Source organism: Pteropus vampyrus, unplaced genomic scaffold, assembly GCF_000151845.1.
Source record: "Pteropus vampyrus isolate Shadow unplaced genomic scaffold, Pvam_2.0 Scaffold191, whole genome shotgun sequence".
Lineage (NCBI taxonomy): Eukaryota > Metazoa > Chordata > Mammalia > Chiroptera > Pteropodidae > Pteropus > Pteropus vampyrus.
Genome location: NW_011888972.1, coordinates 1,752,780 through 1,774,381, shown reverse-complemented (window position 1 = coordinate 1,774,381; position 21,602 = coordinate 1,752,780). Strand labels below are relative to the sequence as shown.

The following is a 21,602-nucleotide window of genomic DNA, read 5'->3' as shown; positions in this document are numbered from 1 at the left end:
TTTTTTTTTTTTGTCTTACTATACTGTCCCTTTTCTGGTACTTTGGTTAAAAGAGAGCAGGCTTTTGTTGGGGATTGTGTTTTTATTGTTTTAATTTTTTTTTGTTTTTGGCTATGCCCTTTGGTATTTCTGTTTGTTGGCTTCTCCAGCATCCAAGGAACTCACCCCATATTGTTCCTTGGGTTCTGAGTTCCTTAGATAGTCTGCCTCTCTCTACATTTTAGAGTCTTCTTATGTTTGTTTTATATGTAACGTTCAGAGTTTTCAGTTATACTTAGCAGGGGGAAACAGGAGAAGTAAGTCTACTCCTCCCATCTGGAAGTAGGAGTGCCCATTTTTTACCTTGTTCTCTCATTTAAAAAAGACTACAGGAGAAACTATGAATCTATTCTAGTTGGTTTTTATAAAAGGAAAGAGAAAGAGACAGGAAATAATGTATAATCCTCAACTCTTTAACTGTAATTAGTGAGTGACAAATAGCTTGTAACACCCAGAGCATCTTGAACATGAGATTGTGAAAGGAGGATGCTGGCACAGTGATTTCATTTCAATACCTGCAGCGATCAATCCCCTTCTGCCTTTTAAAGATGCTTCCAGCCTTCCTTCTTACCCATGCCTACATCATTCCTGGTTGTTGACAGTCTTATAGGTGTACCTATAGAAACTTGGTAACTGGTCTCTCCTGTCCTCTGAGTATGGGCACAAAGGACAGGCCAGGAAGTCCAGGCCCAGGGCAGTCTTCCTGGCCTTGCCCCTGGGGCTGCTGCCTATGGACTTGTACCTACAGAAGCTTTGGCCCTTGGGATCATCCCTCCTATCCCTCTACAGCCTGTCTTTTAATTCCCAGCTTCCCTGCAGGACAACCCCCTCCATACTACCCACTCCCTAAAGGCTCAGAGAAGCACATTCCACACTCCTTCTTGGGGCCGAGGCCAATGAAATGGTGGCAGCTATTCAAGAATGCAGGTTGTGTATGTGTGTGTATTGGGGGAGGGCCTGCCTGCCTGGTTGGCCTGGAGCTGGGGGTGGGGGATCCCCCAAAGGGACATAGGTTTTAAGGCTGCTGGGAGAGCTGGGGGCTGAGGCCAAAGAGAGGGCAGCAGCATGTGACATCTCTACCCTAGAGTCTTTGGCTACTTCAGTCCTGGCATTACTGAGGTCACTGCAGTCACTCTTTTGAAGATGTTTGAGAAATGCCTCGTGGAACCAACCCTCCCATAGGGCCTGGTTAACTAGGCTCTTTGGAACCAGCTTCTTGCCTGTATCCTCAGTTTTTCCACTTGCAAAATGGGGCAATATTCTAGGAGCTTTTATGTTCTAGTTTCAGAGGCTTCTTCAGAGGCCCTGTAGATTCTATTCTGGCACATCCCCAAATCCTAAATGGTCCTGATGTCCCCTTCACTGGGTAAGTAACTAATATTGTGACTATCCTGAAAGACTAGCTGTTGTTGGTTTTTTAAATGCAGATTTGAATCTGCCATAGAAAATATACTTTTTAAAAACCCAAACACCACACCACACATTTTTGCATGCCTTGAATTTTGAACCTGCCCACGGACCACTTAAAGGCCCCACAGACCACCACCAATATTTCCTGGACCACCCCTGAAGAACCACTATCCCAAAGGAGGTCTGCGAATGGGCTTCAGAGACTTAAATTGGGCCTGGGGAGATGGTTGGGGAGGGAGTTGTCCTGGGCCAAGGAAGTAAGTCAGGATGGCGAGAAGCAGAACTCTGGTAGGGGGTGGGGCAACAGCCTTCAAGTCTGCTCAGATAACCCTGCTGGAAAATGGGCTGGGTAGCCCTGAATGGCAGTCAGATCCTGGGTGGAATAAGGCAACAACAGAGATGAAGGGACCAGGCTAGTCTGCTCGAGGGATGGATTTCTTTAAAAGGGAGAAACCTCAAGTGAAGAGCACAACTCTTCTGCCAGTTGCCTATGGGACAAAAAGATAACCCAAAAATCAGAGCTATGGAGGAAACTCAGAAAAGACCTGAGTGCAAGAATTCCTCACTCTTGAAGGAAAGTCCAGGCCCCCTAGAGGGGCACCATTTATCCATCCATTCATTTGTTCACCAATAATTCACCTGCCTACTATGTGCCGGGCCCTGGACTAGATGCACATGGATGCTCTCAAGGCACTCTTAATCTAGTGAGGAAGACAGGAAATCAATTACGATACAGTTTGGTTAGAGAGCTATGGGAGCTCAGTGGAGAAGACTCAACCCAGATGTGGGGTCAGGGAGGCTTCCTGGAGAAGGTGATATCTAAACTTGGAACTCAAAAGTGAGATGGTATTTTCTAGGGGAAGATGGAGCCAGAAAGGAACAGTAGTCTCTGTAGAGGGATCAGCATGTGTAAATTCTGTAGACTAACCTTCTGGTATTATTGGGCCTCGCAGGATTTGTCATGCCTTTTCCTTAGGCCTTCGGGTTATCTCATGATAAGATGTTAAGGATCCTACCTGCCCCTGAGTGAACCTCAACCAACAGTAGGATGCAACAGCATTGGGCCCAGGGAGTTCTGGGTGCAGAGGAGGCAGAGGCTCAGAGAAAGCAGTACCAAAGTATACGGGGAACCTACCATGATGACCCTTGGCTGGGGGAGGATGTGGTTCAGAGGAAGTGACAGTGTCTGCCCAGGGCCAGGACCTGCTACTGGCATGATGCTTTACAGTGTGCTTCCACTACCATTATTAGTGAGGCCTACAGTGGTTTCAGATGGTGCACTTAATCAGGAATTACCAGAGGTGGGCATGGAGGAGCACCATGATATGGACAATGCCCTACTGAAGGTTCCTCAGAGGAAAGTGGTGAGGCAGGGCTTGCCCCAGGCCTGCCTCCGCCTTTCACTGGAAGATGTGTTTTATGTAGTCAAGGAGCTCAGGGTGGGAACTGGGCATTCTATGGCCATGAGGCTACAAGGAAGAACATTTTTGGCTGCCTCTGGAAGCTACAAGGAACACATTTAACCCCCTCACACTACACCTGGAAGAGGAAGGCCCAGAGAGCAAAAAGATCTTATCCAAGGTCCAGTGGCAAACTCAGAGCTGGGGCTGAAAGAGTGTGCTTTGGGTTGTCTCTGCTGGGGTGGCTTGCTCTGGGCTACAGGTGGAGGCAAGAGCAGATGTAACCTAGGCAGCAGCATGGAACAAAGCTTCAGTTCAATTCCTGGCTTGGCCATGCCCTTACTGTGTGACCTCGAGTCTCAGTTTCCTATTATGAAAAATGGGATAATAAATAGAGCTCACATCCTAGGGCTAGGAGGTTCAAGTAAGCCAATAAACAGGAGCTAGGTCAAGGAAGAGAGTGGTGGGAGGGAGACTGGCCAAAACTATGGGAGCTGGGCCTGGTAGGTATGGTAGCTCCTCACAGGGTACCACCTGTGTCTTCTGATCTCCCTCAGAGAAGCCACAGCTTCCCTTCAGGCCTTTTTAGCAGCTCTCTTGAGACTCACACCTGTCCTTAATTTTTCTGACTGGCCCTCAGCCCCAGGCATGGGAACTCATTTCTTCCAGGTGTGAATGGATGGTAATTGTTCTAGTTAAGCCACCAGAGTTCAATCAGCCAACAGTTACTGAGTGCTTAACTAGAACAATTACTATCCATTCAAGGGGCCTCCACAGTGGACCAGGCATGGAGGTGAATGCTGTATATTTACCTCCTGGGTTGATCTTCACAGGATTACTATGAAGAAGGACACTGTGGAGTGGTGGCTGTGGACACAGATTCTGGAGCCAGACATTCAATCGCAGCCTCAACCACTTCCTAGCTGGGTCACCTTGGACAAAGTGACTTCACATCTCTATGCCTCAGTGTTCCTGTCTGCACAATGGAATACTAGTAGTAATTACCTCAGAGGGCTGTTGGAGGCTTAATCCAAGTCAAGCAATTCGGTAAGTACTCAATAAGTGGAGCCATTATTCTTGCCTTTTCATAGATATGAAAACACTGGTTCAAAAAGGGGCTGGGTGAGCTGCAGTGGGGACCAGAACCCTCAGGAGTTTCTGCTGCACCGTACTCAGGCTAGGGTGAGAGCTGGTATCATTTTCTGCCTCCAGGGAAATGGATATCAGCTTCCTGGCCTTTTGCTAGAGATGGAGCCCTGATTTGAACTCTAGCAGGTAAGCCTTCCTCTCACCAGCTCCTTCCTCTTCTCCCCGTCTCCCTAGTTCCCACCAGGGGTCTTATTCTCTCAACCCATTTAGAATTGGTGCTACTGGCCTGACATAAAATGTCACTTCTGTTCGAAGACTTCCACTTATTCACCCAGCCTTGCCTGCTGATCGTACCTTAAGAAATATCATTCGGTTGGCTGATACCCTCCTCTGGAGGCAGCCCTCAGCCACATGCAGTTTCAGCTCTCTCCCCCGTCCCGTTGGCTGGAGCCATTTCATCCCCAGCATGATTTGGGGACTGACCCACTGAACTGGCGATATCATCCTCTCTCTTTCTTATATTCTCTAGGTCTGAAATATCTTTTCAATCCTTCCTAGCTAAGTTTCCTTCTCCCATCCTCTACACCCTCTTTGGTGAAGCTCAGGTAGCCCAGAGGACTGAGGGGATCAGAGAATGGGGTTATTTCAAGGGCATCAGCATCAGTTGGCAGGGACCAGACCCCACTGTCAAAATCTGTCCCACCAAGGGCTTCATTGGCATTTGTGTCTTGCCCTCTGTTTCTGGGGTGATTTGTCTTAGAATGTGGGCTTCCTGAAGACTGGGGCTCAACTGCTCCCAAGAGACTCCCAGAGGGACAGTGCTCCCGTTGTGGTTGGAAGCTGTGGCAATCTGGTCCCAGCTGCTGAAAATGACAGAGCCCAGTCTCTATGTCCTTTGGTTGTTTAGGTGTGTGCCCGCTGGAGGTCAGGGGTGTGGAGTATTCAACATATTCAATCTTTCATCAGCCAGATCATCAGAACATATGATTATGTATGATAACATTTGATACCATGGAAACAGGTCTAGACAGGGAGTCAGGCAGACCTCATTAAGACTCACTCCCTAACTTAGTTGGTCACATTATTGGGCATTTAGGAGCCTTGACATGATATCATGTACGCGAAGCACTGTGCCTGGCACATAGTAAATGCTCAATACATTGGGCTACTATTATGCTCCCCTGCTTCTATTTCCCCTCACTACCACTACCCCTCCAGCCCAGCCCAGATGCAAGTCCCTTCAGAGCAGCCTGGGTGCCCCCGTACATGACAAAGCAGAGGGGCTGGAGGGAGTCTGCTCAGAGGAACCTGGACCAGGACTGTGGGCTTTCTGGTCACTCTAGGCTCCTCTCTGTGCTCTTTCATAGGCCTAGGGGCCGGGTTCACAGAGCTCAGGCTAGTCAGAACACTAGGGTCAGGGGCTGAGGCTTTGGCTCAGGGGATCATTGGTGCTAAGAGCAGGAAGGGCACGGCCTGGGGTCCGGACACCTGGCTGCCAGTCCCAGATTTGCTAAGGACTCCATGTGCCCTTGGCTGAGTCCCTGGTCCTGTCTGTGACGTGGCAATGAGGCTGGAGGTGGCTATACCAATGGTCGCAGAGGTGCCTCCCAGCTTGGCCACTTCATGGGTATAAGAATATATAAGAGAGGTAGCTGAGAGAGCAGAAGTCTCCATATTTGACACTCCAGCAGGGGGCAATGCAGCCAGAGCCCAGCCCCAGGCTCTCTAGGGAACAAGTTACCACAGTGACCTTGCAGGTGGGGCAAGTGTTGAGCAGGAAGCCACCCTGCTGGCTGGCATATCAGAGTGGGAGCCAGGGGCAATCAGTGACAAATCACTCTCTTGTGTCTCCATCCAGAACAGTTTCCCCTTGGCAGGAGAGAGAGTCAACAAAGAAGGGCCGGGGTAGCCCCAAGCCTGCATAGGCTGCCAGAGCTAGGCAGTGCTCCTGGGGGCCCTGGTGAGCCTAGGTATATTCTGGGTAGCTACACAGGCCCCTTGCCTCTGCCACTGCCCTTCTTCTTTCCAACAGCTGACCTGGACTGTAAGGGCAATCCACACTGGGATCCCACCTCCTGATCTCTGGGCCAGGCCTGGGGATAACAGAGTCCACCCTTTGCCTCTCTCCCTTGGAGGACCCCTCCAGCCAAGGTCTGAAACTGGCTTTTTCTGACATTTCTGGGCCTGCCTGACTCCAATCGAGAACTACTATCCCAGATCTGGTTTGGTCTACTGTTTGCCTTGCTTTCTCTGGGCCTCAGCTTCTGTATCAATAACCTGAGGGAGGGTGGTCTTGGTGAATTCCAAGGACCCTTCCAATTGTGAAAATCCAGGAGTTGGAGATGATATTCAAGGTTTTGGCTTTTTTTGCCCAGGTCCCAGAAAAACGCTGATTCTGAGCGGCTGTCCCACCCCTCGAATTCTGGGCTGAGCGGTCCACTGCCTGTAGTGGCCTCCCTCTGTTACATGAAGCTCTCTTCATCCATGCAAATTCAAATCTTCTCTTATCTTTCCTAGAAATGCCTTCATTTCTGGGGGAGCCTGTACCACTTAAGTGTGTGTGTGTGTGCACACTCACGCACATCTCTGCTTCTACATGTATCCATAGCTGTACGTAGAGAGGGAAAGTTGCTTCTTTACCCCTCCCCTCCTACAAGGTTTACCCAAAGCAGATGGAAGCACATTCCTGGGACTGAAACCTACAGCCATCAGGCCGACTTCACATGGGACTTAGTCGTTCTTAGTCTTAGTTTCCCCACCTGTAAAAGTCCTCACTCCATATGGTTGTATAACACTTCATTCATTCATTCATTCATTCATTCAATATGTACGAAACATTTTCTCTGGGGCAGGCACAATTCTAAGCGCTGGAACTAAATGAGATAATAATGTAAAGTGCTAATTCCTACACCAGCCTGGGGCAAGAGCCTAAGCAATGGGAATTTTTTCTCCTTTATCCATGTAGTAATAGCTAACAACTGCGGATCACCTACTATTGTGCAATGCACTGCCATATACATTCTTCACAACAACCCTTTGATACGGGCATTATCATGATCACCTCCATATTACATATGAGAGAACGGAGGCGCACAAAGCTGAAGTCATTGGTTCAAGGTTACACAGCTAATAAATGGCAGTCCAGCTCCAAGTCCATGCTCCTCCCCTCTCTGACTAAAGCTCACACTTTTTTCTGCAAATAGAGCCGAGCTCAGTCTCACAGCCACAAGAGAAATACACACACATGACACACACACATTGATGCTACAAATACTAGTGCTCACAGTCAAGTGGCTCAGGCCAAGTACCAGCCCCCACAAACATGAAAGAGCACATTCTCTACATGTTTGCTGTGCCTCATCCTCGCCAGATCCCACATGCATACCCCCTCCCTCACATGGCCCTGGCCAGCCCTACTGGACACATGAGTAAGCATGTGCATTCACACAGACACGGTCTCACACACAGAACCTTCCTCTGCTTCATGGCCAGGACTAGGGAGAAGAGAGGAAAATAGATTTTATCTGCAGTTTGAAGTGGTGTAGTGGCTTCAACCTAGGTAGGCAAGGTCAGCAGGCAGGGAGAGAGGAGGCTGAGGGGGATTGCCTTGACCTAGACAAAGGGCCAGGAAGGAAGGCAGCAGCAGGAAAAGGCTCAGTAGAAAGAGGAGGGGAAACCCAGTATCTTGATAAACCATGCAAGGTCAGAGAGGGGGATGCAGGGATTGGACTTGCAAGAACTTTCTCAAGCCATAAATTTTCATTGGCTGCCTGGAGCCTGGAGCCTGGAGCCTGGAGCCTGGAGCCTGGAGCCTGGAGCCTGGAGCCTGGAGCCTGGAGGCCAGAGGCCAGAGGCCAGAGGCCACAGGCCGGAAACCTGAGCAACTCCTGAGAAAGCCAATCTCAGTGGTAGGTCAGGGCCCAGGCCTTAGGCAGGGGGAGGCAGCAGGGCTGCTGACTTTCCTGGTTCCAATCCTATGCCCCAGCTTCTGTCTTTAGATGATCCTGGAGTACAGGCTCCATGTGTGGTTCTGCATGTGTCTGCAGATGCAGATGCTCATAGGTCTGTGTCTCTGTGTGTGTGGTGCATGTGTGGTGGCACAGCGGACGGGTTTAAGAACACAAGCTTCAAAGTCAGGTGGAACCAGTATCCAAGCCTGACTCCACAGCTTAAGGGCTGTATGACCATGGGCATGTAAGTTATCCTCTCTGTTTCCTCATCTATAAATGGAGATCAGTGTAGCTCCCTCATAGGATTGTAAGCATGAACTGACAGAATGCATGTGATGAGCTGCGTGCAGAGCCTGACACATAGTAGTGCTCAATAACTTTAGGGATTATTATTATGTTGGAACCACCAACTCAAGAGCCTCCCAAATTCAGGGCCAGGGGTCATGGATCCTCAGCTCTAAATGAATGTGGCTACAACCCCAAAATGTTATCCATGGTCTTATGTCTCCATCAGTGGGCTGTGCCCTTCCTACACTCACCCACCCAGGAGCCCAAGGGCCCAATTTGTAGCCTAAGAGCTCACCTCAGGTAGCAGACACATAACATGCATTTACACACTTGCAAAAAGCACTCATGCGTCCATATGTGCCTGCACATCCCCGTACCCACACATGCACTCATACAGCATGTACTTGTATGGTGCATGTACATGTTCATGCATGATTGCATGTGTGGGTACAAGTGCCCACACATGCCCTTGGAAACACATGTATTAGCTAGAACATACATATTTATTTGTAACTGTAAGGTAACCTGGACAGTGCTATGCAAACATTACTACTAGTCCTGTCGAGTCTGCCTCCAAAATAACTCCCAAATCCATCTCCCTGGTTCCCATTCCACTGCCACCATTCTAACTCAAGCCACCAACAGGTCTCATCTGGACCTCTGCAATGACCACCTCACTGGGTGCCGTTTCCACTTCTGCCACCCTATAGACCACTGTCTACACTGCTTTTAACAGTATCTCATGAACAAGATCCCTCACACACTTAAACCTTTCGGTGGTTTCTATTGCTTCTAGTTTCCTTCTGTTTCAGGAGGTGTTTGGCATGGGGATCAAGCTCTGCAGCCAGACTGCCTGGGTCTCTGTGTCTGCACCTACTGTGACCTTGCACCATGACCTTGGGAAGGTCATTTTACTTCTCTGAGCCTCAGTGTTCTCATCTGAGAATAATAGACCTTATTTTCAGGATGGTCAAGAAAATTAAATGAGCTGATACCTGTAAGACACTATTAGGACACAAGACTGACTAGAACTTTTCTCAGTCTGGTCTCTGCTGACATTTTTAGCCTTGGCTTGGACGGCACCTCCTCTAGGCAGCCACCTCTGAATGGTGGTCTAGGACAGTCCTCTCTGTTACAATCCCAGGGCACTCTGGCCATACTCTAGCACAAGGCTCATTCAGTTGTAACTTCTTGTTCAAAATCTGCCTCCCTTACTGTCCAGGAAGCTCCATGAGGGCAGGGCCATGGTTATTCCTGACCATATGTCCTGGCACATAGTAGATGCCCCTTAAATCCTTGTGGAATGAATGGACTTTATTACATGTGTTCTGCACCCTCAGGGGAGAGCCAGGGCTCCTAAGGAAGAAGAAGGAGATGGATGAAATAGAGGCTGGGGACCTGTGTCTAGTGATGGCCACATGCAAAAGGAGGCCAGGAGTTTGGTGGGGAGACAGCAAGGGCCCCTGTGCTCTCCATCTTGGCTCAGAACTGAGGTTTTTGACTGAAGGTGAGTTGGCAGACTTTACCAAGCTTGAGCTTGGTTCAGGGGCCGAAATACCAGAAAAGGAAAGCTTCAGAAAGAAGGTAGGAATAGAAGTCACATTTCTCGAACACGAACGCAGTACCAGGAAGACAACTGTGCATGTTTGTTTTTCTCATGCCATCTTTTGGAGTCTGCGGGTCATTTGAACTCATGCTGTGCCAGACTGTTGGCCCAGACTCTGGCACTGGACTGCTACCCAGGGCAAGACTTGCTCCATTTCCATGCACTTACTCCAAGGGGAGGTGGGGGACAGACATGGAAGACCAGAGGCTGAAGAAAACCCAGACAATCGTCAAGACAGAGACGCAGGGTTCAGACCAGGTAGAGAAGGAAGCAGAGTACAGAGAAGAAAGAAACACAGATAGGAGAGGAAGAGTAAGAAGGGAGGAAGGGCAGGGGAATGAGAGTGAGAGAGAAGGAAGTGGGAGGAAGAGTTAAGTGTCTGCACATGGATGGTACACTTGGTCCCCTCTGGCCCCTTCTCTGCTCGTGCCCACACTGGTAATGAGATGGCGAAGCTGAACAAATACTCCAAGCAAGCTCCCGCCAAACGATGAGCCAGTCTGAATGCAGACTGAAATTAGAGAGCTAGGAATCTGAGGCCTGGAGCCAGCCATTTCCTATTTGGTTCCAGGCCTGGTAAGGCAGGGCTGTGGGCACTGGCTAAAGGCCACTTGGGAACAGGCGGTAGTACTCTATGGCCTGGGGAAGGCCTTCCTGCCTTTATACTTCTCCACGAGAATGGGAGGTAGTGGCCCCTAAGCTCCTATCTCTATGGTGGCCAGAGCGTTCAGTAATAGGTGACAGCTCCTGGCTCCTCTGACCAACCTGTAGCCTATTCTTTCCGCACATGGCTTCATTTCATTCCCCAAACCAACTCAAGATGGCTTGAGCAGCTTTGTCTTAGAGTTGAGAAGATGACAATGCTCAGAGAAGAAAAATGACTCTCCCACAGTCACCAATCTAGGAAGCAGTGGGTGACATTTCAGTTCTGTCTGGTTGCAGAGTTGATGGCTCCAATCCATGATGTCCTGGAGAAGAAGAGATGAGGGCTCTGAAGTCCCATGCCTGGCAAGCCCCACATAATGTCTGATGGCTAGTGTCACAGCCAGAAGTGGCCTCAAGCGCCATCAGGTTCTAACCTAGTTCTTCAGTTGAAATTAATGAAAATGATGCCTGAGAGGGGAAAAGGCTTGACTTGTCCAGGGCCGCAAAGCCTAGTACGTGAGAGGACAGAGACTGGAACATAAAAATAACTCAGATGGGGACTCCATAGAGTGAGTCCAGGATCACTGAAAAGGCTTTCAACATTTGAATTCCAAAAATCTTGGCCTTCGAGGCTCACTTTGATGTTTTTGTAGAGGTAACAGGATCACACATTAGATAGGAGATAGTCCCAGGAGATCCCTGCTGCATTACTGTCACTTTGACCTTGGAACCCTGCCAGTCCTAGGGCCTGGGGTTGAAGGTAGCAGGTGCCTTGGTCACTGACATCTCAGTCTTAAGGTGGCTCTTTAAGTTTTACCCAAGAGCGCTGTCTCCCAGGGGAGCAGGATGACCAGGCGTTGAAGTGATGCCACTGTCAGAAGGGCAGAGGGCTACCTGAGCATTCCTGTCACCCTGCATCAGCCAGCACTAGGTCCAGTGCCTTGGTCCCAGAGGACATAGACAGAGGAAGCCAAGTTGGCAGTCCTGGTTGAGGCAAACCCTGCAGCTCTGGGACTTGTGAGACCTGGGCTTCCTGGGAGCTTTCCTTTGAACTCCATGAATAGGACCCCTGCAAACCTCTGCCACATGTCCCTAGTCCACTTCCGACACCCAGGGAGAGATCTGCCCCTTGGGTGTAAGGAAAGAAGTGGGTAGGAGGGCCAGTGACGGACCCCAGTGCTTGCCCCGCGAGGCATCTCTTGGGGCCTGCGAAGACCAGGCTGGCACTGCAGCCACTCTGCTTCAGAGCAGAGCCCAACCGGGATATTTTCCCGGTCAGGCCAGTCCCAGCTCACTCCGCATAGGCCCGAGGAGGTGACAACCCTATCGACCAGCTCCTCCTGGCCCCCCATTTACATCTTGATTACATTCCTTGGGAAACCGTCCAGGCCACATTCCGCCTGGCAGGCTGCTGGGAAGACCCGCAGCACTATGGCAACGCTGGAGGGGCCAGGCCTGCCGGCCAGCCAGCTGAGCAACAGCCACTACAAGAACCACCCTTCTAGGGTCATCCAGCCCCCACTCATCCGGGATGCTCCCACACTAGCTCTGCTCACCCCCATCCCTGGTTCAACTAGACCAGCACAGGCCTTGCCCTCTGCAAGACTTCATCAGGTTGCCAAGTCCAATGCCCAGCTCCCCTTCCCCAAAGTCTCAGAGAGGGCTACTATATTTCCCAGGCACAATACTCAGGTCCCAGGTACAGGAAGGGGCAGGGGAGAGTGTGGAGTCTGGTACAAACTTGGTGCTGCCTCTCTCTCATGAGTTGTTCACCAAGCATGCTCGATCATAGCTGTAGCTTTCAAGTTTTTTCTTTTTTCTTTCTCTTTTAAAAAGCGTAGTTTGTAATTAGGACCCCAGTAAACGAAAGAGGGTAAAACCACTTGGTAAGTTCCTCGGATTATTTGCATCTTTATAGTCTGCTAGAAAATCTTTCATTTTTTGTGGAACCTTAGAAGCACCATGATAGACCCTGCAGACCTCCTCAGAAAACAAGATAAATCTTCCTCCTCCAGCAACCATCCCACAAACCCTCCTGAGAAGAACCAATGCACCTTCTTACTTTTCTCCTGTCCCTCTGCCTGCCCACAGTCCCTTAAAACATGGCCAGGGCCAGAAAGGAGGAGAGAGCAAGCCCATCTCCTCAGACCTTACTCATCTCCCGGTTTGGAGGCAGAGGATGGGCAATAGTAGAGCTCCCATATCCTCAACCCTCCTTCCATTTTATTCCCTTCCATCCCTCATTTCTTTCCTATCTTCACCACCGAAACCTTTCAGCAAGCGAAACCTGTGAGAGTGCAATGCTGGATCAGGGCCAGAAAGGAGGAGAGAGCAAGCCCATCTCCTCAGACCTTACTCATCTCCCGGTTTGGAGGCAGAGGATGGGCAATAGTAGAGCTCCCATATCCTCAACCCTCCTTCCATTTTATTCCCTTCTATCCCTCATTTCTTTCCTATCTTCACCACCCAAACCTTTCAGCAAGCAAAACCTGTGAGAGTGCAATGCTGGATCAGGTAGGTAATGAATACATGGTTCTGCTTCCCCTTAACATGTTCCCCCCACTTTCTTCCTTATCTTCCCTTTTTTCCTCTTCCCTTTGGCCTTGTCCTCTCTCTTTTCCTCCCTTCCTGCCTCAGTGCTCATAGGTCCACCTGGCAGAGCCCTGATCCAGTCTGACACTGCTTTATCTGCCTGGGGCTAGTGGGCAGGGGCCTCATTCCAACACTGGGCAGTAATTTTGGGTCCCTGGCTTGGCCAGACACTGCTTACCAGTCATGTGAGCAGAGGCCCTGGAGCCAGGCATTCCTGCACGGCTTTTTAAAACTGTAATCAAGGTGGGGGTGGTGGCACCAACTCCAAAGGGTAGTTGGAGACTTTCTGTTGTTGTCTGGAAGGACTAGGACTAGGGAAGGCCACGAACAATATCAGAGCAGACACACCCTTGCATAGAAACTGCTCTCCTCTTGCTGGGGGCCCAGACAGTTGAAGGATCCTGCTTAGAGGCCAGAGCCGTCTAAAGTGCCATCCTGCCATGGAACTCTCCAGAAAGGACTCACACAAGGGCCCCGTTCAGCCGCAGACAAGAGAAGCAGGGCAGTTAGGGGCTGAGTGCCAAGTTCTGAGCCCAAAGCCTACTCTGGCTTCCCTGCTTCCAGCCAGGCTCCAGTCACCTGGGCTGTTGCTTTGAGGGACTCCTATGTGCCAGACACTGTTGCAAACATACACATAAATCCCTGTCCTCATAAAACTGACCTCCTAATGAGGGGAGACATAAGTTTTAAAAAGAGTGAAGTAGAATAAGCAGAAAGTGAAAAGGTTGATGGAGCAAAGTAAAATGAGGAAGGGCCACAGGAAGGGGTGGTAAAGGAGGATAGCAATTTTAAAGAGGGCGATCAGGGGTTTCACTGCGAAAGTGACATTTCAGCAAAAGACTGAAGGAGGTGACTGCCACAGATGTCTGGGGGAGAACATTTCAGGCAGAGGAACATGCTGGTGGCTTTGAGGAATAGCAAGGAGGTGGGTCTGGCTGGACAGAGTAATGGGAAGGGTAACAGGATATTCTAAGAACCTTACCTTTTGTTTTGAGTGAGATGGGAGACAGTGTAGGATTTGGAGGCAGGAGAGGGATGTGGTCTGACCGAACCATGTTAGGACATCCTTTTGGCTGCTGAGCTGAGAATAGCTTGCCTAGGGGGCAAGGGGAGGCTGGAGACTAGGCAGGGGGCTCCTGCAGTGACCCAGCTGAGGGATGGTAGTGGCACAGTGCAAGGTGGTGGGCTTCTGCATATGCTTGGAGAGTAGAGCTAACAGGACTAGAAGGTGGGAGGAGAGAATGAGAAGAAGTCCTTTGCGTGCCAGACCCTGAATCAAGCTCAGTGCCCACAGATGTAGGTCAACCAGGGCCTGACCCTCTAACTCACAGTCCAGCAGGGCTTATGTCTTAGTGTGCAGACGATTCCATTGGGCTGCACAAGCACGGGGGAAGGAGTGTTCTGGTCCTGAAATGCTAAAGGGACACAAACTGATCTACAGAGGCTGGGAAATAAGCCAAAATGTGCTCAAAGAGTCCCGATGCATCTTAGATAAAGGCAAAAGAGGGGGCGTGCCTGGGATATAGAGAAAAGCCTGATTTCTGCCGCAAAGTCATCCCCTCCTCTTCCCTCAAGGATGGAGGGAAACTGGAGGCCTGGAAGCTAGTCCCCTGTCGGTTTCCCTCATGCAGCAGTTCCTCAGCCATTCCCTTATTTGCTGTGTCAGTCAACGAACATGAATTAGCCACCCCCTAGGCTGTACTGTACCGGGCTAGGCCGAGTCAGCCCATGCACTCTTCCATTCTGTGGGACTTTTAAGGCTCCTGGGTAGAAAGACAAGAAGAAGTGGCAGTAGCAGGTCAGTTAGACCCTGTGAGTCAGGGGCAGGAGCCTGGGACGTGGGCTGGGACTACAGGCCTGGCTAGTTTGCCTTTGAATTCATTTCCCAGACCAGGCTCCTCCTTCCCTTTGCCCTGCCATCTCCAGGGGCTTGGGCCACTTCCACTGCCTGGTTCACTGGAGGGCGGGGGTGCAGGGTACAGGGCCCTGCCCAGCCAAGCCAAGGCTCTTGAACTTAAAGGAGGGCAACTGAGCAGGAGCCAAGGCTACTTGGTTGAGGGACACAGACCCCTTAGCCCTGGAAAGACAGGGGCCAAAGTCTCTTGGCTGATATCTAATGTAGGACACTAGCTCTATGCAGACCTGAGGAGTCATATATCCTTTAATCTACTAACCCCTCCTCACCATCCTCTCCCTTCTATACTTCTGTTAGAAAGTGTCTTTATAGCTCCAGGAGGCCTGGTAACAGTGACAACACCACAACCATGCAATACACGTAACATGTATCATCTCATTTGAAGTCCCACAGCAAGCCAATGAGGTACGTGTTACTATGCCCATTTTAGAGATGAAGAATCTCAGGCTCAGAAAAGTCAAGTTCCCTGCCCAGTGCTCACAGTTGGGAAGAAACAGAGCTGGGATTTGAACCAATCCAGGAATATGTTTTAGTTAAGGGAGATTTCACTCTGAGCCGAGAGTCACAAAACCAAGGTTCCCTGGATGCTTGGAGGGGAGGGGAGGATGGAAGTCCCTCATCCTGGGACTGCTCTCTCCTCTCTTCCCCCACCCCACTTTATACTGCCTTCCCTCCTCCCTGGTTTTCTCCTCTCTCTTTGCTGTTTATACGAAGGATATGAAGGCCTGGGCAAAGGGCCCTCCATCTGCCCAATCTAGAGATGGAAGGCCTGGGGCTGGGGGATCCAGGAAGGGGAGTGTTTTGGCTTGATGATCTAGAGCAGAGTGAGGAACTGTGGAGGAGGGCTGTCCTAGGGAAGGAGAATCATGCTACAGACTTGGGCAAAGCCCCCCAAAGCTGCAGTGAGGGTCTGACCTGGCTCCAAACCACTGTGGTCTGGCTCCTTCTTCTTAGTAAGGAATGATGAATTTGAGATATTACTGGAAGGATTGGGGGAAACAATGAATTTCCTCACCCACACTCGGGACAGGTTTGAGGAGTGGGGATGCCTTCCCGAAGGCTTCAAACTCCATTCCTCAAAATTCCTCACAAAAGTGTTATGGGCGTAGGTAGTTTCATTGTATCTGTTTTAAAAAATGAGGAAATTGAAGCATAAGGGCATTTAAGAGCTTGCCCAAAGTCAGTCAGTCATAGAGACCAGATTTGAATGCAGGTAGTTTTGCTCTGCAGCTACCCTATTAATCCATGCCTCTGGGGCTGTATGTGACTATGTCATAGGACGTAGCTGAGGTGCTTCACAAGCTCCTGCTCTGGTGGATAGAGGAACAGGGTAGAGCTGCAGGAAGGCCTGCTCTGCCACTCACCACCCACAGGTGGAAACTTAGGCAAGCCATTTTATCCCTATGAGCCTCAGTCTCCTCATCTAATAAATGGGGCACTAGGCTGATTTCTGCAAGTTTGGATATAAAAGCACTTCAGCCCCACATGGTTGGGCTTTGGCTGGGTCTGACTGTGGGCACTGTTTCGTGAGTCCTCAAGAAGTCCTGGAGAATGCTGTCCTACTGTGGCCAGCAACAAAGACTGGCTATACTGGGAGAGGTAGATTTAGCGGGGATGGGGTTGGAGTCTGCTTCTGGTCTGTCCTACTTCTGGGCTATGATCTGTAACAGTGCCCCAGTCCTTACCTTGTCCACCCATACTCAGGACATTGGCTGCGAACCATGTTAGGACATCCTTTTGGCTGCTGAGCTGAGAATAGCTTGCCTAGGGGGCAAGGAGAGGCTGGAGACTAGGCAGGGGGCTCCTGCAGTGACCCAGCTGAGGGATGATAGTGGCACAGTGCAAGGTGGTGGGCTTCTGCATATGCTTCGAGAGTAGAGCTAACAGGACTGGAAGGTGGGAGGAGAGAATGAGAAGAAGTCCTTTGCGTGCCAGACCCTGAATCAAGCTCAGTGCCCACAGATGTAGGTCAACCAGGGCCTGACCCTCTAACTCACAGTCCAGCGGGGCTTATGTCTTAGTGTGCAGACGATTCCATTGGGCTGCACAAGCACGGGGGAAGGAGTGTTCTGGTCCTGAAATGCTAAAGGGACACAAACTGATCTACAGAGGCTGGGAAATAAGCCAAAATGTGCTCAAAGAGTCCCGATGCATCTTAGATAAAGGCAAAAGAGGGGGCGTGCCTGGGATATAGAGAAAAGCCTGATTTCTGCCGCAAAGTCATCCCCTCCTCTTCCCTCAAGGATGGAGGGAAACTGGAGGCCTGGAAGCTAGTCCCCTGTCGGTTTCCCTCATGCAGCAGTTCCTCAGCCATTCCCTTATTTGCTGTGTCAGTCAACGAACATGAATTAGCCACCCCCTAGGCTGTACTGTACCGGGCTAGGCCGAGTCAGCCCATGCACTCTTCCATTCTGTGGGACTTTTAAGGCTCCTGGGTAGAAAGACAAGAAGAAGTGGCAGTAGCAGGTCAGTTAGACCCTGTGAGTCAGGGGCAGGAGCCTGGGACGTGGGCTGGGACTACAGGCCTGGCTAGTTTGCCTTTGAATTCATTTCCCAGACCAGGCTCCTCCTTCCCTTTGCCCTGCCATCTCCAGGGGCTTGGGCCACTTCCACTGCCTGGTTCACTGGAGGGCGGGGGTGCAGGGTACAGGGCCCTGCCCAGCCAAGCCAAGGCTCTTGAACTTAAAGGAGGGCAACTGAGCAGGAGCCAAGGCTACTTGGTTGAGGGACACAGACCCCTTAGCCCTGGAAAGACAGGGGCCAAAGTCTCTTGGCTGATATCTAATGTAGGACACTAGCTCTATGCAGACCTGAGGAGTCATATATCCTTTAATCTACTAACCCCTCCTCACCATCCTCTCCCTTCTATACTTCTGTTAGAAAGTGTCTTTATAGCTCCAGGAGGCCTGGTAACAGTGACAACACCACAACCATGCAATACACGTAACATGTATCATCTCATTTGAAGTCCCACAGCAAGCCAATGAGGTACGTGTTACTATGCCCATTTTAGAGATGAAGAATCTCAGGCTCAGAAAAGTCAAGTTCCCTGCCCAGTGCTCACAGTTGGGAAGAAACAGAGCTGGGATTTGAACCAATCCAGGAATATGTTTTAGTTAAGGGAGATTTCACTCTGAGCCGAGAGTCACAAAACCAAGGTTCCCTGGATGCTTGGAGGGGAGGGGAGGATGGAAGTCCCTCATCCTGGGACTGCTCTCTCCTCTCTTCCCCCACCCCACTTTATACTGCCTTCCCTCCTCCCTGGTTTTCTCCTCTCTCTTTGCTGTTTATACGAAGGATATGAAGGCCTGGGCAAAGGGCCCTCCATCTGCCCAATCTAGAGATGGAAGGCCTGGGGCTGGGGGATCCAGGAAGGGAAGTGTTTTGGCTTTATGATCTAGAGCAGAGTGAGGAACTGTGGAGGAGGGCTGTCCTAGGGAAGGAGAATCATGCTACAGACTTGGGCAAAGCCCCCCAAAGCTGCAGTGAGGGTCTGACCTGGCTCCAAACCACTGTGGTCTGGCTCCTTCTTCTTAGTAAGGAATGATGAATTTGAGATATTACTGGAAGGATTGGGGGAAACAATGAATTTCCTCACCCACACTCGGGACAGGTTTGAGGAGTGGGGATGCCTTCCCGAAGGCTTCAAACTCCATTCCTCAAAATTCCTCACAAAAGTGTTATGGGTGTAGGTAGTTTCATTGTATCTGTTTTAAAAAATGAGGAAATTGAAGCATAAGGGCATTTAAGAGCTTGCCCAAAGTCAGTCAGTCATAGAGACCAGATTTGAATGCAGGTAGTTTTGCTCTGCAGCTACCGTATTAATCCATGCCTCTGGGGCTGTATGTGACTATGTCATAGGACGTAGCTGAGGTGCTTCACAAGCTCCTGCTCTGGTGGATAGAGGAACAGGGTAGAGCTGCAGGAAGGCCTGCTCTGCCACTCACCACCCACGAGTGGAAACTTAGGCAAGCCATTTTATCCCTATGAGCCTCAGTCTCCTCATCTAATAAATGGGGCACTAGGCTGATTTCTGCAAGTTTGGATATAAAAGCACTTCAGCCCCACATGGTTGGGCTTTGGCTGGGTCTGACTGTGGGCACTGTTTCGTGAGTCCTCAAGAAGTCCTGGAGAATGCTGTCCTACTGTGGCCAGCAACAAAGACTGGCTATACTGGGAGAGGTAGATTTAGCGGGGATGGGGTTGGAGTCTGCTTCTGGCCTGTCCTACTTCTGGGCTGTGATCTGTAACAGTGCCCCAGTCCTTACCTTGTCCACCCATACTCAGGACATTGGCTGCCCTTTCTAGTGTGTTGGTGACCTGTCCAGTTCCCTGAAGCCTTGAGGACTGAGCTCTGCCTTGCTTTTGCTGGCTCACTCAGGACTCGAGTCCAGCCTCCCAGCCCTTTCTAGGGTCCTACTGCCACCTCCTCACCTGCCTCTCAGACTGCCTGGCATCACCTGCCACAGATCCCACAGCTTACTGCAGGCCCCCTCTGCAGACTGCGGCCGCAACCCTCCTGAGAGTCTGTTGTGCAGAGGAAGGACTTGGTTCCTGCTCTCCCCTCTCTGTCGAGTGGGCAAGGCACCACACTATGAGCTCTCTCTACTCACCACTGATCTAGTTTGTGCCTGGCTCCGGGAGGTAGAGGTCAAACCTCAGCCACAGAGGAGTAAAAGAAGGAGGAGGAGGAAATGCGATGAGTCCAGCAGTGGGGGAGCTGGGCCAGGGCTATTTCTGTACAATAATACAGGGGCAGAGGGCCAAGCTGACAGGACAGTGATTAGTCTTCGGGGAGCAAAGGCGAAGACTCTGCCGGCGAGCCTGGGGCTGGAGGAGCTGGCTGGGGGCCCAGTCCAGTGGGCTGGAGCCATGATTTCAGAGGCCCGGAATCTGAGGCAAGCTGGGCCCATGGACTAGGGAGCAGGGAGGGGAGCCAGCCATCACCCTGCCCCACATCCAGCACAGGAGGCTGCGCAGGACTGCGAGCTGGCCTCCTCCAGTTGTCTGTCTGCCACCATGGGGTTATCTGGCTGTGTGTGGGGGCAGAGTTCTGCACTGCACACTTCCTGGGCTCTGGCCTGTGGGTGAGATGGCGTGAGAAAGAGCCAGGAACACGAGGCTCGGAAACCTCAGAGGAAAAGGCAAGCTTGCTTTTTTTTTATTTCCCACGGGATTCCAGTCATGGGGTTGAGGAAAGGAGGTGTTGGAGATTAGGGAGTGCGGAAGGCTGGGAAGTCACCTTTCAGAAGTGCCCGTGGACTCTGACGCTGCACTGTTCATGTGACTCTGCATGACCACCATGGCACCTCCTGCAAACTAGGTGAGGTAGGAGTGATCATACTTGGTTTACACCAAGGAAAACTGAGGCTCGGAGAGGTGAAGTGATTGACTTAACATCATGCAGCTCAGAAGTGGCAGAGCTGTATATGAACCCTGGTCCCTTGCCCTCTAAAACCCAGACTTTTGAGGCTGTATAGTAAAGGAAGGGTTTAAGAATCTAGGCTCTGGTATGTGAGTACTGGCTTTGAATCTGCCATCCTCTCCCTGTCAGCTGTGTGACCTTAGGCAAGTTGCTTCACCTCTCTGAGCCTCATTTTCCTCATCTGCAAAGTAGAGCTAAGAATAGTACATACCTCTTAAGATGGTTGTGAGGATTGAAGGAGTCGATATGTGGGAAGAGTCTCGAACAGTGTGTGGTACACGATGAACTGTATGGTATGAGTATTCACTACTGTCTTCCATGGGTTCCCTTAGAGCGCAGAGTGTGGGGAGGGGAAGGAATACTGTGGGGGAAAACGGGGCAGATTCCTCCCACGTTTGGACAATAGTTTCGGGAGTCTTCCAATGGGGAGCACTTGTGACCCAGCAAGTCTAATTCTGGGAATTCATCTGAAGGAATAATGGGTCAAGAGAGCAAAGATGTATATACCCAGATGTTCATTTCCAGGCCATTCATTATGGCAAACAACAGGGGCTTAAATGAATGACGGCATATTCATACTCAGCAGTCATGAAAAACAATGATGTCACTCTTTAGGCATTGATATGGAAAGAGATTCCTGATATAGTTGTTAATGGAATCAAAGCGGTTTGCCACACTGCAGGTAGGCAGGGTTTGGGAGAGGAGATGTTGGAGTGTCAAGGAGCCCTCCAACATTCTATTTATGGAGCCCCTGAAATTTATTGACTTTGAATATTTATTACTTTTATAATTAGAAGAAAACAAGCAATAAGATGGTTTCCATAAGAAAAAAATAACCTCAAAGATTCAGAACCCTCCAGCTGGAAAGCCATGGGAAGCCATGAGGAGTTCCCTGGCATGAGCAACCTCCTGATCAGGAGCAGGCCCAGTGTTCTACCCTCTTGTTGTTCTCCCTACCAAAAAGGGGAATCAGGGGGTGGCAATAAACACGGACCTGGTGGAATCAGACCAAGTTTTGAACCACTGGCCAACATGACCTTCCATGTTCATTCATTCATTCATTCATCCATTCATTGAACAAATATTTACTGAGCTCATACTGTGTGCCTGGACTAAGTGATGAGAATGCAGCAGTGAACAAAATAGAAAAAAAAATCCTTGCCTTCAGGGAGCTTATGTTTTAGTGAAGGCAGACAAATAATAAACAAGATCAATAATCTAGAGAGTTTATGGAATGGCATTA

General features: G+C 50.2%; 1 long non-coding RNA gene across 3 annotated transcripts in view; it reads left to right on the top strand.

Moving 5' to 3' along the window:
* The window catches only part of LOC111746472, a 134,714-nt gene that overhangs the window by 43,088 nt on the left and 70,024 nt on the right, over positions 1–21,602 (top strand). For 2 of the 3 annotated variants that reach the window (XR_002783129.1, XR_002783131.1), the window contains exons 2-3: positions 3,683–3,896; positions 4,062–4,124. This is a non-coding gene — a long non-coding RNA (uncharacterized LOC111746472). The remainder of the gene's footprint in view (positions 1–3,682; positions 3,897–4,061; positions 4,125–21,602) is intronic. The other variant, XR_002783130.1, reaches the window with a different exon arrangement.